We start from the raw sequence: 15371 nt of genomic DNA, 5'->3' as shown, positions 1-15371 counted from the left end.
CATATATCTTTAGCACTTTAGCTACTAGCCGGCCTAGTCAAAATGACAATCGTTGACGCATCGTGGCGATTGAAACGCAGCCTGGATCTGTCCAATATGGAGAAAGCGTAAGCGATTGTAACGTTGGCTAGGTACTGTGAAAAATTTGCCGCCTTGTTTCCGCTTGTATTGATCCAACATTGATTTTGATGTTAAGTGCACTTTCGAATGGACCTGATAGCCTTTTGCTTCAATAACTCGAAATAAAGGAAACGGTAAAAGTTAAGACTTCTCGATATTCTACTACTTACATAATCTTATATTATAAATCACATGAATTGGATGTTTCTACCTATAATTAATACCTTCTTGCATATACAAACTTTAACTGTAATATCACTTTTTTAATTTGGAGAGGAGGCCAATGTCCAAAGACGGGCGCTTTAAAGGTTGCTATAGATAGATCACTTTATAAATAATTACATAGAGTACCTACACCCAGCATTAACCTCGATCTGAATCCCACAAATTGGTAAGCCCCTAAGTACGCTTATATCGCACACTTGGTTATAGGCAACTATAGCTACATCTATCGATCTTTTCACCTATCTAAAAGTTCGCAAACCCAAAACAACCAACAAATAAAACGCTCCTACAGCGCAATCTGCAACAATATCAAAACCTAAACCCAAATAAATGTCTAACAAGTCATTGACAACAATGAAATTAAGTAATAAAGTTAAAGCGCGAGGTGCCGATTGTATAATAGTGATGGCACATTTGCCACGTACAACACGAGTCTGCCGAGCGTGGCGCGCTCCATGTGCTTACGCCCTATCCATTTGGTTGCGTTCCAAGATACCTTTGTCAAATTACCGCCGTAGCTTGGCACTATCATTTTAGTGCGGCAACTGTACTGAAATTTGCTTCTCGCGAGTATTACAGGGTTCTAATGCTGTTTGAATAGAATATTCAAATCGAATAACGTTTTCGTTAGCAAGTTTAATTTTAGATTAATTGATTAAGTGTCAAAACTAACGGATTTTGTGAACATTTGATTTACGACTTGCCCGTAATGCCCGTCACCGTCGTTATAAGAATTTTATGAACTTCGTTTTTATCTTAGTCATTTCAACTCCTATTAATGTCTGAAAATGTTAAAAAAGAAACTACATAAATCTACCTAGGTTTGAAAATATAATGTTAATCCGATCTTTGTTTCGTATACAATGCCGGTACGTTGTTTTTACTGACAATTTAGACAAGAACGTGTCTTCTATATAAGCGCAGCTCAAAGTAATAATCTGCATATTTTGTTGAAGAAGTAGCTCAGAATATTCCCAGCATTAGCATTTCAGGAGTGCAACAAGCAAAAATCCGAGGCTCTGCGGCGTGCAGTAACGAAGCATTCCGATGCACCCATCGACTCCGAAGCTCGTCCGAACCCGGCATTCCTCGCGCACCGCCGCTGCCGTTACACCGCGACTACGAGATTCCCCTTTAAGCTGTGACCACACCGCTGCTTCAAAAACGGCGACGATACGGAATCGCATTGACGCATCATATCCGTACCGTTTTTACCGTATGCTCTCCACACCGCTACTCAACAAACGGCGGCGGTACGGAATCGCAGTGACGCATCATATTGGTAACGTTTTTACCGCATGCTCCACAGACCGCTGCTCAAAATATGCAGTCGGCACGGAATCGCAGTGACGCATCGTATCCGTACCGTTTTTACCGCGTCACCGTTTTTTAAGCAGCGTTGTGGTCGCACCTTTATTTTATCGAGAGATACGATACGAACTCACTTTACAGCGTTTTTATTTTCTTTGCAGCATAAACTTTAGGAATAGGGAACTTGACTGTAGTTAAAATAAAATATTTTATACTGTGCACGAAATAAAGCATCAGATAATTATAAGAAAAACATGGACAGAAGTTATTTTTTAATCACTTTCTCGGAAACACGTGTTTTGTCCTTTAATACCAGCGATTAAAAATTCGCATTTTATCCACTATGTAAAGTAATTTGACCTTGAATAAAGTCAAATTAACTGCTTTAAAATTGATAAAAAGGTGAATCTAAATAAAGATGATTTACCACCTGTGGAACTACTGAAGCAGTGATAAATGTATTTTTTGCGTTGTAGTTTCCCTATAGTGAGAGGAAAAGTTTCTTTACACTCGGGTGCAAATGTATTTTACCTTCGTGAGGAAATGAGTTCAGATTCTATTTAACGATGAGTGACGAATTCAAAAATGGTTCAACCATAAAAGAATCCTTAAATGCAAATTTTGTAATTCCACACTCGGCGTTAAAATACAACTTTGCATATAAAAATAACTATTTTAATCCAATTATACATATATAATAACTAGTTGACCGTGATAAATACTCAAATACTCATTTCTTATAAATTCCATATTAGCAAGTCGTTCGAATTCGTTTTGACAGTTCTTACAAAGAAGCTGATTTGACTAGGATGCAAGTAGCCTATACTCAGATCAACATAGCTTTTTGAAACTATAATAAAAATGTAATTTTTGCAGTAATTTATGGTATGGCTATAAAAGAAAAATACTCGTACATATTTTTATTTACAATTTTAAACATTTTACTCTATATTGTATTCGAACATTTCGAACTTTAGCCTCAAGGGTTGTCCTGCATCATAATATGTTTTAAAATATATGTTTGTCTTTATCCGTTACGTTCTTGTAATAGTTAAATCCAACAAAGCAAAGAAATAAATAGGGGCAGGCAGGACATACATAACTGCTCATGTTTCAGTTCCATACATAGCAATTAAGGTATTGAAAGGAAAAGAAAAGAAAACGATTACAGTGACAGGTTGCCATCGACCACACCGCAAAAATAAACCCATATTTCACAGTCAACTTCTATGACATGAATGGGATAAAATGGGGTGGTGAAATTCTAACCCGTCACTACACAGAATGGAATAAGTTTTATTATATTGCCAAGGTAGGTTACCATACTGGAAAAAAACCGGTCAAGTGCGAGTCGGACTCGCTCACCGAGGGTTCCGTACAAACTACCAATATTTTTATCATCAAAATTTTATTCATAGAACTCTACAAACTTGACTAAATCCCTCAAGACTCAATCTCCCACAAAACGAGTAATATTTTAATATACAATTTTATTGTTAGACAACGTCCAAATAAAATCAAGACTATTCGACTTCAATAATTTACGACATGTCGCAAGGACGCTCCTGAACCGACCTCATTATATCAGGAAAAACGCGATGTAGGAAATGAGCGTTCAACGTACAGCGACACCCATCGGCAAATTGAGTAAACTAATGCGCGTGAGCTAGTATGGAAGATGATTTTTATGGGATAAATTGTTTATTGCGTGAACCGATTGTAACCATTTTGCCTCTATTTGAAAGCTGGTAATTTCATTGTTATTTTGTTAAAAAATACAGGTACAATAAACACCCGCAAGGGTGTTGAAATTGAAAACGTAAATCTGAAAGGCTTTTATAAATAAAAAAACAAGTTTTCAAGACACGTGTACGATTTTAATATTATAATATTATACTATAATAGGCATCCTGTAATATTATAATAGGCATGTTTGCCCGACTACGGCAACGCAAAAGGAGGGTTATTAATGCTATTCAGAACATTATTTTTTTATGGGATAGGAGGCAAACGAGCAGACAGGTCGCCTGATGGTAAGCGATCACTGCCGCCAGTGTTGGATGTGCGTGAGATGGAATGGGAGATTTTGTAGTAGCCCGCCTTGATTAAATGATAACTTGAATGAATAAACACATTTATATTATCAAAACAAATACTTATAATTTTAAACTAGATGTCTCCCTATAGCATATTTATATTAAGAAGGGATTATCCGAAAATGTAGAGACGAGGAAAATATATGCTCTCGATAAATATTATCATAGTAAGTTTTCGTTGGCATGACGGAATTTCCTTCGTGTTTGAATCAATTTGCTCTATGTTTTTTCTAGTTGTGTATTTAGCAATCTCCTACTAATAACTCTATATTGTTGATTCCGTACACATAAGAGATAATTTACACAAGACAGTAAGATTTAAATAAGATTTAAGTCGTGATCTCAAAAAAGCATCGATACAAAAAAGAAACAAAGTTTTTCAGCTCAAGTTGCTCCAAATTAATACATATGTATATAAGAATAATCATGTAAAAAGCATGAAAACCGCTAATCTCTATAAAAAGCTAAAGTTATGAGAAGATCCGCCAATAAAATCATAAGCCTTATTGAAATCAACGATAAAATGAAAATTTAATAACCAGGTTCTTGGCAAAGTCATAATATATGTAACTCCGTATAGACAGATAAAGTCTAAGAAAAAAACGTACCTCAAAATCATACAGATAAAGGTACGGTAGCCTAGATGGCGATACACCTTTAGGGGACGCTCGGCTAGATCGCGCTAATATTAATATTTGACATTTTAACACATATCAAGCTAAGAATATGGGCCAAATTGTCAAAACTGAGGTTCAAAAGTGTTAAGCTTGTGTCGAGAGATGGCAGTCTATGCACTGTGATTACACATTTTACTTTGACAGTAACTCTCTATAATACTCGATCCTCTTTGTTCTTGGTAATGCTTACATAAAATCGAAGGTATCATTTCTCTCCGTTTATTTTGAACGTGTAACGATTTTTGAGACTGAACTTTAAAATTTGATAATACCAAATTGGCCAAACAACAAGCTACTGATACCATGTAGCAAGTTAAAACATAGATTTGATTAAATATGTTCAACGTACCGAACCTACGTACCTACAATATCATGTTAGCATAATAGTACAGTCGAGTTCATAAATATGTGTACATTTTTTCACCTTATTGCGACGGCGAGTTAAGGTGAAAAAATGTACAAATACTTATGAACTGCACTGTACATTACGCTACAAGTGCGGAAAAGAGCGAATTCGAAACAAGTGGCGATATACTAAAACACGACCCAAGGGAGTGTTTTAAACTAATACGAGTTACGATGCTTCGAGTATGACGTTTTACATTATATATGGCCATTTCAATTTTTTACATAGTTTTGTAAAGAGCTCATTACCTAACTAGTGCGGTAATGTGTAATATAGCGTCATATGTACTGTAAAAATAATTACAAAACTGTTCGTTGACACAACGTTCAGAAATAAAACTATACAATGAAACACCGCTGTGGAAATCCTATTCGTGATATGAAATAGAAGTGGGCAAATGCAAAATAGAATGGAAAAGAATCGCACGATACATGCAGCATGCATGTCGGTATGCGTTCGACTAAACGATTGTGTGAAAGCTTGGTGTTATGCCGCAATTTCAGTACTATTGAGAATTCACTTTTACTTTGGGATTATACATAATATATATACATACACAGTTGATATTCAAAGATACTAGTTAGTTAGTTAGTTAGTTTTATTGGGCATTTTCCGCAAGTCGACATCCATTGTGCCTATTTTGCGTGAAATAGACGGGGTAGCACTATTCCAACCACCCTAGCTCCTCTACGAATCCTAGCAGTGTTTTCAGGTTGCTAAATACCTCTTTCAGTGTGTTTGGCGTACCTAGATACTTGTTCCTATATACTTCTACCTGTTTACACTCTAGAAGAAAGTGTTTGGTGGTTTCTTCTGCTTCCATGCACGCTCTGCACATGGGGCTATCGGTTATACCTATGTTATTGAGGTGTTTGTTCAGTGTGTTGTGTCCTGCCATTAATCCTACTAGTTTGCGCAGTTGCTGTCTGGGTGTTCTGAGTAGGATTTTTGTGAGCTTTGTATTAGGTTCAGCAAGAATTTCTTTAGTTTGTCTACATGTGTCTAACTCTACCCAATATTTGTTGTGTAGCTGTTTGTAGTGTTGACTAAGTTGGTTTTTCCTATATGATACTGGTAGGGGTATGATGGGTTCGGGGCCATATGCCGGTGTGGCTGATCCTTCTCGGGCCAGTTCATCCACTGCATCATTCCCTCTTGATCCACTGTGCCCCTTTATCCATTGTAGTGTTACTTTGTTGTCCTCTTCACACACTTCAGTGAGTCTTTGATGACATTCTAGTATTAGTTTCGAGGTAAGTTTCTTGCTGTCTAGTGCCTGAAGCACTGATTTGCTGTCTGATAGTATCAGTATGTTTCCATGTTTTACCTGTCGTCTCTTTATGGCATTGCAAGCTTCTATTATTCCTACACATTCGGCTTGGAATACCGTGCTGTGTTCACCTAGGGGCTTGGATATGTGTATGTTTAAATCTTCTGAGAAGACTCCACACCCTGTTCCCTCTTTTGTTTTTGATCCGTCTGTAAATATTCTTAGATTTGTTTGGTGTAGTCCTTCTTTTGGATCTTCTGTTAGCAATGTCGTGTATTTTTTGCAGAAGATCGTGGTTTTTGGTATTTTGTCCACTGGCGCTTCTAGCATCGGCAGTTTTGAGATCATGTCGCCATATATTCAAAGATACTGCCACTTTTGTATAATTGTGAGAGCATGGGCATTTTCGCGAGAAGAATCACCAAAATTATTTTTTCCCCTCACTAGCTCTGAAACACGTGTTTTGTCCTTTAATACCAGTGAGTAAAAACGCATTTTATCCACTAGTGAGTAAAGTAATTTGACCTTGAATAAAGTCAAATTAACTGCTTTAAAATTGATAAAAGTAGTTGAATCTAGTAATAAAGATGATTTACCACCTGTGAAACTACTGGAAGCAGTGATAAACGCAGTTTTTGCGTTGTAGTTTCCTCGCTATAGTGAGGGGAAAAGTTTTGTGTTACACTCGGGTGCAAATGTATTTTACTTCTCGTGTGTTAAAAAACTCGCAAGTTCAGGATTCTATTCTCGAACCACTCGCTTCGCTCGTGGTTCAACTATAGAATCCTTTCACTTGCTCGTTTTTCAATTCCACACTCGGCGTTAAAATACAACTTTGCCCCCTTGTATAACAAATAACTATTTCTAAGGTTGGTAAATTTTATGTTTTTCCTACACAGAATCACGAGCCCTTTCGATTTAGGACAAAAAACAAGAGACAAAATAAAAAACCGGCCAAGTGCGAGTCGGGCTCGCGCACAAAGGGTTCCGTAGCAGCAAATAAAAATTACAGTTAAATCAACCTATCTCAAAAACTATAAGAGATACTTTGATCAAACCAAAAATCGTTGAAAGAGTTAATTAGCATGCATCACCTCTATTTTTTTTAGAATTTTATACCCCGTAGTTATAAAAATAGAGGGGGGGGGGACATACTTTTTACGACTTTGAGAGCTGATATCTCAAAAACCGTTCACTTTAAGAAAAATGTTTTTTAGAAAACTTTATATCATTTTAAAAGACCTTTCCATTGATACCCCACACGGGTATGTACATCGAAAAAAAAATTTTCATCCCTCAGTTACATGTATGGGGGGCCCCACCCCCAATTCTTTTTTTTACTATTTAGTGTCATAATTTTGTAGCGGTTCATACAACACATATTCCCATCAAATTTCATCACTGTAGTACTTATAGTTTCCGAGTAAATCGGCTGTGACAGACGGACAGACGGACAGACGGACAGACGGACAGACGGACATGACGAAACTATAAGGGTTCCGTTTTTGCCATTTTGGCTACGGAACCCTAAAAATGGTCCCAAAATTTTCTATTATCCATCCATACTAATATTATAACTGGGAAAGTATGTGTGTCTGTTTGTTTGTCCGTTCTTCACGGCAAAACGGAGCTACGAATTGACGTGATCTTTTATGTGGAGATACTTGAAGGGATGGTGTCTTTTATGTGGAGATACTTGAAGAGTGACATAGGCTACTTTTTGTCTCTTTCTAACGCGAGCGAAGCCGCGGGCAAAAGCTAGTTTTGCATATTTTCCACTTTGTAACCGGTATACAAAGTGTTTGAAAAATGGTAACAAAGTGGAAAATGTGTGGAAAGGGCTCGTGATTCTGAGTAGAAAAAAGATTAAAGCTTACAATAAAAACAGAATATAAGTTACATAACTAATACATAAGTTCCCAAAACAGTTTCTCTAATAACAATAAAGCAGAATTGCTGGAACGGAACTTAATTAAAGTATTTATGATTCATCACTAAAACGAAAAGTATCATTCCGGTTACTGTTACAGGTAAAGTAAAGCAACATTATATAGACAACAAAATATTACTTGGCAGTATAGAAGAATACAAACACAGGTTACTATTTTAACAGCTTGGCTGCATCTACACTGAGAGAAAATACAACCAGTTTTCATGTTCGTTCAACAAGTTTTTTGGTTAAAATAGCGCCTACGTGCTCTTTGGTTCAAACAACAAGCTACTTCTCATTTGAATCGGCAATATATTTGAATCAACAAGTCGATTTTATAAAAACAACCTGACACATATTGTTTTAAACATACGTTTGGCTGATTCAAACGGATAAACCGAAACAAGTCGAACTTGTTAAATTCACAATGCAAATTTCTCTCAGTGTAGGTACAGTATTAATTATTAATTATGTCACGATACAACTAGGGAAAAAATAAAATTATTTTATTGATATCTATTTCAATTTATCGTGACAAACGACTTTGAAATTATCGTCATTTCAAAGTTGAGGAATCTAATCAATACCAATTTGTCACACGTGGACATGGATATGGTTTCCTCGGTTTCTTACACTTCGTACAGTTATTACCAGTAGGATTTGAATCGCGACATAAGACGAATTGAATCGCGGCGTGAAGCTGGGACTGGGAGAATATTTAGAAATGAATTATTGTTGTAGTATCCAGCCTTTACAGCTTTAAAGCGGCCTCCTTTCCATTCCTCCACGCTTGTCGGTCCATTGCCATCTGCATCCAGTTAATCGTCAACTAGTTGGCAGATGTCATCTCTCCATCTAAGGGGCGGCTTGCCACGACCGCGGTTTTTACCGTATAATTATATTATTTATAATATTACGTATTATAATGTACGGTAAAAGTCAGTAATAACAGTAACAATAGTCAGGCAAACCGAGTAGAAATTAATAAGTGTCAAAGTGGTTTTCTTACACGAATAAATTTATTTGAAAGGAACGACACTACTACTATTTTTCATTTCTTTTACCGTGTTTTGTAAGGCTTATATAATTTAAATTAATATGTTTAATTGCGTACAGTTAAGTAGAAGAATTGTAATTAAGGATAAAATTATGTAGAAATTTAGATTACCTACTGTAGGTAAGCAACTCAGACGTCAAAGAGAAGTTGGTGTAAGAAGCACCATCAGTGTACATAATTTAGTCTCTTCGCTTGTCAGCATCAATTATCGAAGTATCTTGGGACTTGAGACAAAATTGTAAATCGGAAAGTTCCCAAGGACTGTTGGCTAATTGAAATTATTTAAGAAGCATTTGGCAGGGCTTTTTGTGTCGCTACTGTCTACTTAGTAAAACAAGTTAATTTAGTTACTATCTAAAAAAATCGATTTAACCTTCTGCTGAAAGAAGGTTATGTTTTCGTGCGTACATTCGGATTTATCAATGAATAATAGGTACTCGTAGATATGTGAACTTTTCAGTACGACTTTCAGCTTACAGCTTATTATGACTATTATGGATGAGGGAGATATAAGATATCCAATATACCGATATTAATATAGGTACTTAATATTTGTGTAGCCTAACCACAACCACTATTCTCATGAATTCAAGTTTATCTGAGAATAATTTATTTCAATACTGCATATTTCTGATAGGTAGGTATTAATAAAGTGTTTCCAACTTGAAGTAAATAAATGCCTCAAGAATTTCGGATTTAAAGCGAGATTGCCCTAGTTGTAAGTATTTGTCGTTCATACGGGTGCCAAAGGGACACTCAATGCGTCTTCCTAATAGTTATTTTTACTGTCCTTTTGTTCCACATCCATTCGCTAAGGTTCCCGGGAGAGATTACATTCCTCGAAATACTGCGACTGACTCTAAATTGTCGGCTCTATAAATATTTATTCCATATCGTGTTAGCTTTATTTTTCACTAACTACGTAATTTGTTTATTTGCATGAAGTTTTGTTTTGAAAAAAACACACTCATGTTTTATTTTATCACCATCTGTTGCGAATTTTCTACTTTTCTGACTATACCTAGATGTAGCAAAGTTTTAAAATACCGAAATAACCTCCTACCTCAATGCATTTGGTTTATAAAATATGAATAAAGAGTTAATATAAGACGCTCAGAAATATTACCTTGTGAGCACAAGGCATTACAGCAGACATTATCTTATGCAACCACTACAAGATTGCAAGTGAAATTAGTTTCATGCATAATACAAATGTATAAAGTACAGACTTCGATCAATATTAAGTAATAGTACATTCATGAACTTGTTATTGAACTGTTAATACAGCCCAACTAAATTAATAGCTATATATAATTATGTAGAACTTTAATTTTTTTTACCTTATTCCCGACAAGCGTCATGTCGGCTAAAGAAGATTTATATTTTTTGACGTTTTTTATAGTCCTGACCAAAAGAAACAGCAAAAACAAGCGAAATTGGTCTACCCGTCCACCTAGGTAGTACATACCTATGTAAATCTTAATCCCAATCTAGGTATCTAAACTGAATAACAAATGAGCATTCTCTGCGTAATAGGGGGACACAATACAACCCCGCATAAGCCGCGACGTTAATAATACATACAATAATGTGAGAATTACGCGTCGGATGCCAGGTAAGCCCAATAATTTCTTCCACGTGGATTTATTATGCAACGCGGTGGGCTGCCTAATCAATTAATCCGTTATAGGCAGGTTGTTATTCGACATATAACATAACATATCTACCACCGCTGTTAGATGTTCCATGTATGATATATTTGCGACAGAATAGGAAAGCCAATGAAGCCAAAATGTTTTTTTTTCTCATCCTCTGAAAGTAGGTCGTGTGAAGTGTGCAGAAAATGATAGCCTCTAGTGCATTATAATTTTCAAGTACTTACAGGAAAATGGTATGTATTACTTTCCTTTTTTATGATAAATAATTAAAATTTAGAATTAATTGATTTATTCTACAATTTACAATTTAATATTATTGTCAGTCATACAAGTTATTCTGATTCTTATTATTTCTGTTCGGTAATTACTATTTATTACATCTCTCATTTTATGCTGAGTTTTTAGTACAGCGAAAGTGTTGAAACTGCATTAGTATAGAAGCAATAAACCGCTTTAACATCGTTCACTCTCAATAAGTTCAATAACCTTTTACCAAAAAAACATAAGAAACTTGGATAAGAACGGAACAAAAACCGAGGATCTCAGATTCGGTTCCAATATAATTTGCTACACTATTGTGGAACCTACAATGTGTGTCCGACGTACCTATATAAGCTACGGCCAGGCTTTATATAGTCTCCGAGTGAGAAATAGTGAAATATTGCCACTGGACTATATATTATAGTTATTTATAGAACAAGAGCAAAGCCGGGTGCACTATCATTTTACAATGCTATGTATACATATGATACCCAGTAACATTTATTTGTCAAACACTCTGCTATAGATAGATAGATACGGTAAAAGATTATCCTAAGATCAAGTACTCGCACACCATAAACTCGCTACACGCCAACGATCGAGAGAAATCGATCACACGTTTTAACATGTTGATAACAATGGTAGCCAATAACTCCAATGAAATATTATTGGCAATTGCCAAGTAATTTCATCTACTTGGCAATTTAATTATTGAACAAGCAGAAGGCGCTACAGGTTTTTATTTTTAACATCGGAAGTCGAATGTGACTTTCCACAGATCCTGGAAAAGGGTACTCCTAGATATGAAACTTTTTAGGCATGGAATACCACAAATTACATTTTGTTTGTACACGATATTGTAGTATTGTATTATAGGATATATCGATTTGGCCTTGTCATAGCTCGTTATCTTCTCAGACTTTCTCATATTTTATGAAAATATTTTTACAGATTTTATTCAATAAGTCCATTTTATTCTGTTTTGCATATTTGAATAGGTATCTACATTATTGTATTTGAAAACTTTTCACAATTACGGGCTTAAAATTCCCAGTCCCTATTTAAAAGAAAATAGGAAATAGAAAGTTTTATGTGTATTTTTTTCTTTCGCCGGACACATGTAGATTTTTATGATGAAAACCGCGCTAAAAAAAAGTTACATATTTGAAAAACCCTTTACTACTAAATACGGTGACAAAATATAAAGTGAGTCGATGTCGCTCGAGAGATCGCCTCACTTTATTTCGTCAAATTTACTTCTGCGAATTGAAGAAAATAGTTTATTTTATCACATCATAAATTACAGCACATAACTGAAAAGACACGCTGTTTACCTGAAAACAGTGACAGTCATTTTACGACAAAGAAAACGCTCACAGTAGCCCAACCTTGTTTAAAAAGAATATGATAACATAACTCTATTCATTTTGAGGGTTGCGTGAAGGTCTATTGTGTGTGAGCGTGTTGTGGATGTGTTATTATGAGTAACATTTCGAGACACCTACGACCCAGGGGCGCCGTAAATACTACCGGAAAAATGAGACCAGTTTTCACTTTACGTTCTTTCAGCGGTAACGGCAGTGTTAGGGACAAGAGAAAGCGGAAGGTATATTGATAACTAGACCGCTTTAAAAAATAACAGATCCTATTAAGTAATCAATATTAAGGAGGTGACCCATATCTTAGAGGCATTGAAATAGTTATTAAATTACAAGTAGACTCCTTATTATTTGCAGCAGTGATCGCTTACCAGACGACCTGTCTGCTCGTTTGCCTCATCTTTCTGTAGACAAAGGCAGTGCCAGCATGAACTAAGTTGTTCGACGACCTTCACCAAGTTTAGTCTTGTATCAAAATAATATTTAAAGTTTTTATAGTCGCGTATTTTGTAGATGGTGTTGCTACACGCTTAGTACGTATCCAAAGTTTTGGTTTTCTTTTTTTGTGCACTTTAGAAACCTACGAGTAAATTAAGCTGTGTTTAGCAGAAAACGAAAAACTATATTGCCTTTGTCGATACAATGTAGTTTCATTGAGTATTAATAGTTGTAGTTTTATTGGCATATATGTAGGTAAGCAAAACTTGAAAAATAACTCTATATTTCGCTACAGCTCTTCATTTGGGACAGCGCAGTTTCACCTGCGGTGACTTTTAGTACTCGCGCCACACGCAGTTTGACATCGGGCCGTTGTAGAAAAAATTACGCTCTAAAAGGGTTTTTTCGTTACACATTTTTACCAGAATTCAGTAGGCTGCTTACATCAAAAGAAACGTAAGGAATTTGGAAATAAGTTTATAAATCTGAATGTGTAACACTATTCCGATAATACCTAGCTACTAAATTTAAAATCTAATTCATTTGCTAAATTCACACATAAGAGACAAAGCAAAATAAACGATGTAATAAAATAAGTATATGAACAATGGCGAAATCATCAGTTAACTCTTGAAGAAATGAGAAAGGATCATACCCTAAATGGCGAAAGACAACAAAATATAAAATATTAAATTGGATACTATAATAATATTTTAAAAACACAAGTAAATATTAAAAAAAACACACACAAATACGACGAATACATCATCTTTACGTTAACAACTTACGCTAATTGGGACCCCCCAAATTCTGAAAATGCCCATCTACATCTTTACTTATATTTCTCTTATTTCTGTTACCTACTCGTTTTATGTGTCTTTGTGTTTTCTGCTTTGATCAGACTGACTGTGGTTTTATTATTAGTAACATTTCGAAGTTTAAGTAAAAAGAATTTCATGATGATATAATGTATTATGTTTCACATACGTCGTTCCTAGGAAGTAAATATCCACGCTGTTCACGATTTTATACTTGAGTACTTTCATTTCAATTTGTTAATTTATTTTATTTATAAAATTTCAAAAAGTTAATTTATAAAATTTCCGTAAGCAACCATAAATATTACTTCGCCTTTGATGTTAGTTGCAGCAAGGACATTTAATTTTTTTTTCGCCCTTATTTTTCTTTTGAACTCACATTTAATAACGAATTAACAAGCACAATAAATAAAATAAAATTGTATTTCAACTAAATTAACTATTATTTTACTGGTCATTTTGTTCCCAGTACGTTTACTTGCATTTCGGAAAAAAATATCACGGGTTTTTAAACATTAAAATCAAAAGTGAACGTAATTTTTGCGACTATAGGTATGAGTCAGAAAAATCTTCTCCACAATGCCTGACCCATTAATACCGTGTCCAAAGAAAACGGATATAGAGGATTTTTATCAATGTAAAATTTGTACCCAAGTTGCAGTGATTGCCATCTCTCGACGCGTGTTAAAACTAAAACATTTACTTATTCTTAGAATCTTGCTTTGACAATTTGATCATTATTACCTGTTAGTAGTAGTACCTATATGTGTTTAAATTGTTAAATATTATTATCGCCATTTAAAGGAGCATCAACCAAAGGTGAGATGACATCTAAACGAGCATATTTTTTTCTGTATAGTTGCGAGGTTCATTTTTCATAGACCTTATTAGTCTTTTACGGAGTTACATTGTCTTTGACTATGACGACGCTGGACTACTCATGTCGTTAATCACGACTAATGACAGAGATAAAAATATTTCCAACATACCGACGTTACGTAACGGTTATCATTATCACGACCAGTCTTGGTTTTCTGTATCTCTACTACGTATTATACGTTACTAGAGCAAACTTCACGAAAAATGTATGTTACTTTTGGTTATAGTAAGAAACCGTTCGGGGCGCTGTTCACTTTCTACATACAATGAACAGTAGTAATATTTCGCGAACTTTTCGTTATCTTAAAACGTTTTAAAAAATCATGGTAAACATCATATATTTAGGAAATGCTATCAAATATTATTTAAGAGGAACACAAACACAAATTATGGTACCTCAGCCAAACAACTATTTTCAGTTCATAAAACCGAGTAAAATACTTTCAGGATTTCATCTTAAATATTTAAGCAGATAGTTTCTGACTGTGCATACTTTCGATTGCTGATAAAAACCATTCTGCATACTAACATCGTAAAAGTACTTGTAGTTATTATCCGAGCGTAAAAAATAAATACCGTAGTTTTAGTTAGGTACCTCCTACTTTGTTGGATTAAGAGAATAAACTAAGCATCGGCACTATTTTTATTTTAAGCGTTTATTCCCGTTTTATCTTAAAAGCATATAAACAAACTACAAAGTAGTATAGAAGACCCGTGAATATACAATATTGGCAATATTTTCCCAAAGAAAACTTGCTTTTATTTATTCTTCGAAATCCCGTTTGCGGAACCTAATACCGCACAACAATAATCAAACACAATTTTACGAATGGCACACAGAGATAA

The 15371-nt window shown here is 35.0% G+C and overlaps 1 protein-coding gene across 1 annotated transcript in view; it reads right to left on the bottom strand.

Annotated features, from left to right (window-relative positions):
• LOC125238021 (suppressor of lurcher protein 1-like) overlaps positions 1-15371 on the bottom strand; it is a 421475-nt gene that overhangs the window by 195572 nt on the left and 210532 nt on the right. The gene's annotated exons all lie outside the window — the stretch shown is intronic.

The sequence above is a fragment of the Leguminivora glycinivorella genome, chromosome 2 (assembly GCF_023078275.1).
Source record: "Leguminivora glycinivorella isolate SPB_JAAS2020 chromosome 2, LegGlyc_1.1, whole genome shotgun sequence".
NCBI lineage: Eukaryota > Metazoa > Arthropoda > Insecta > Lepidoptera > Tortricidae > Leguminivora > Leguminivora glycinivorella.
This window is presented reverse-complemented; position numbering and strand designations above follow the sequence as displayed.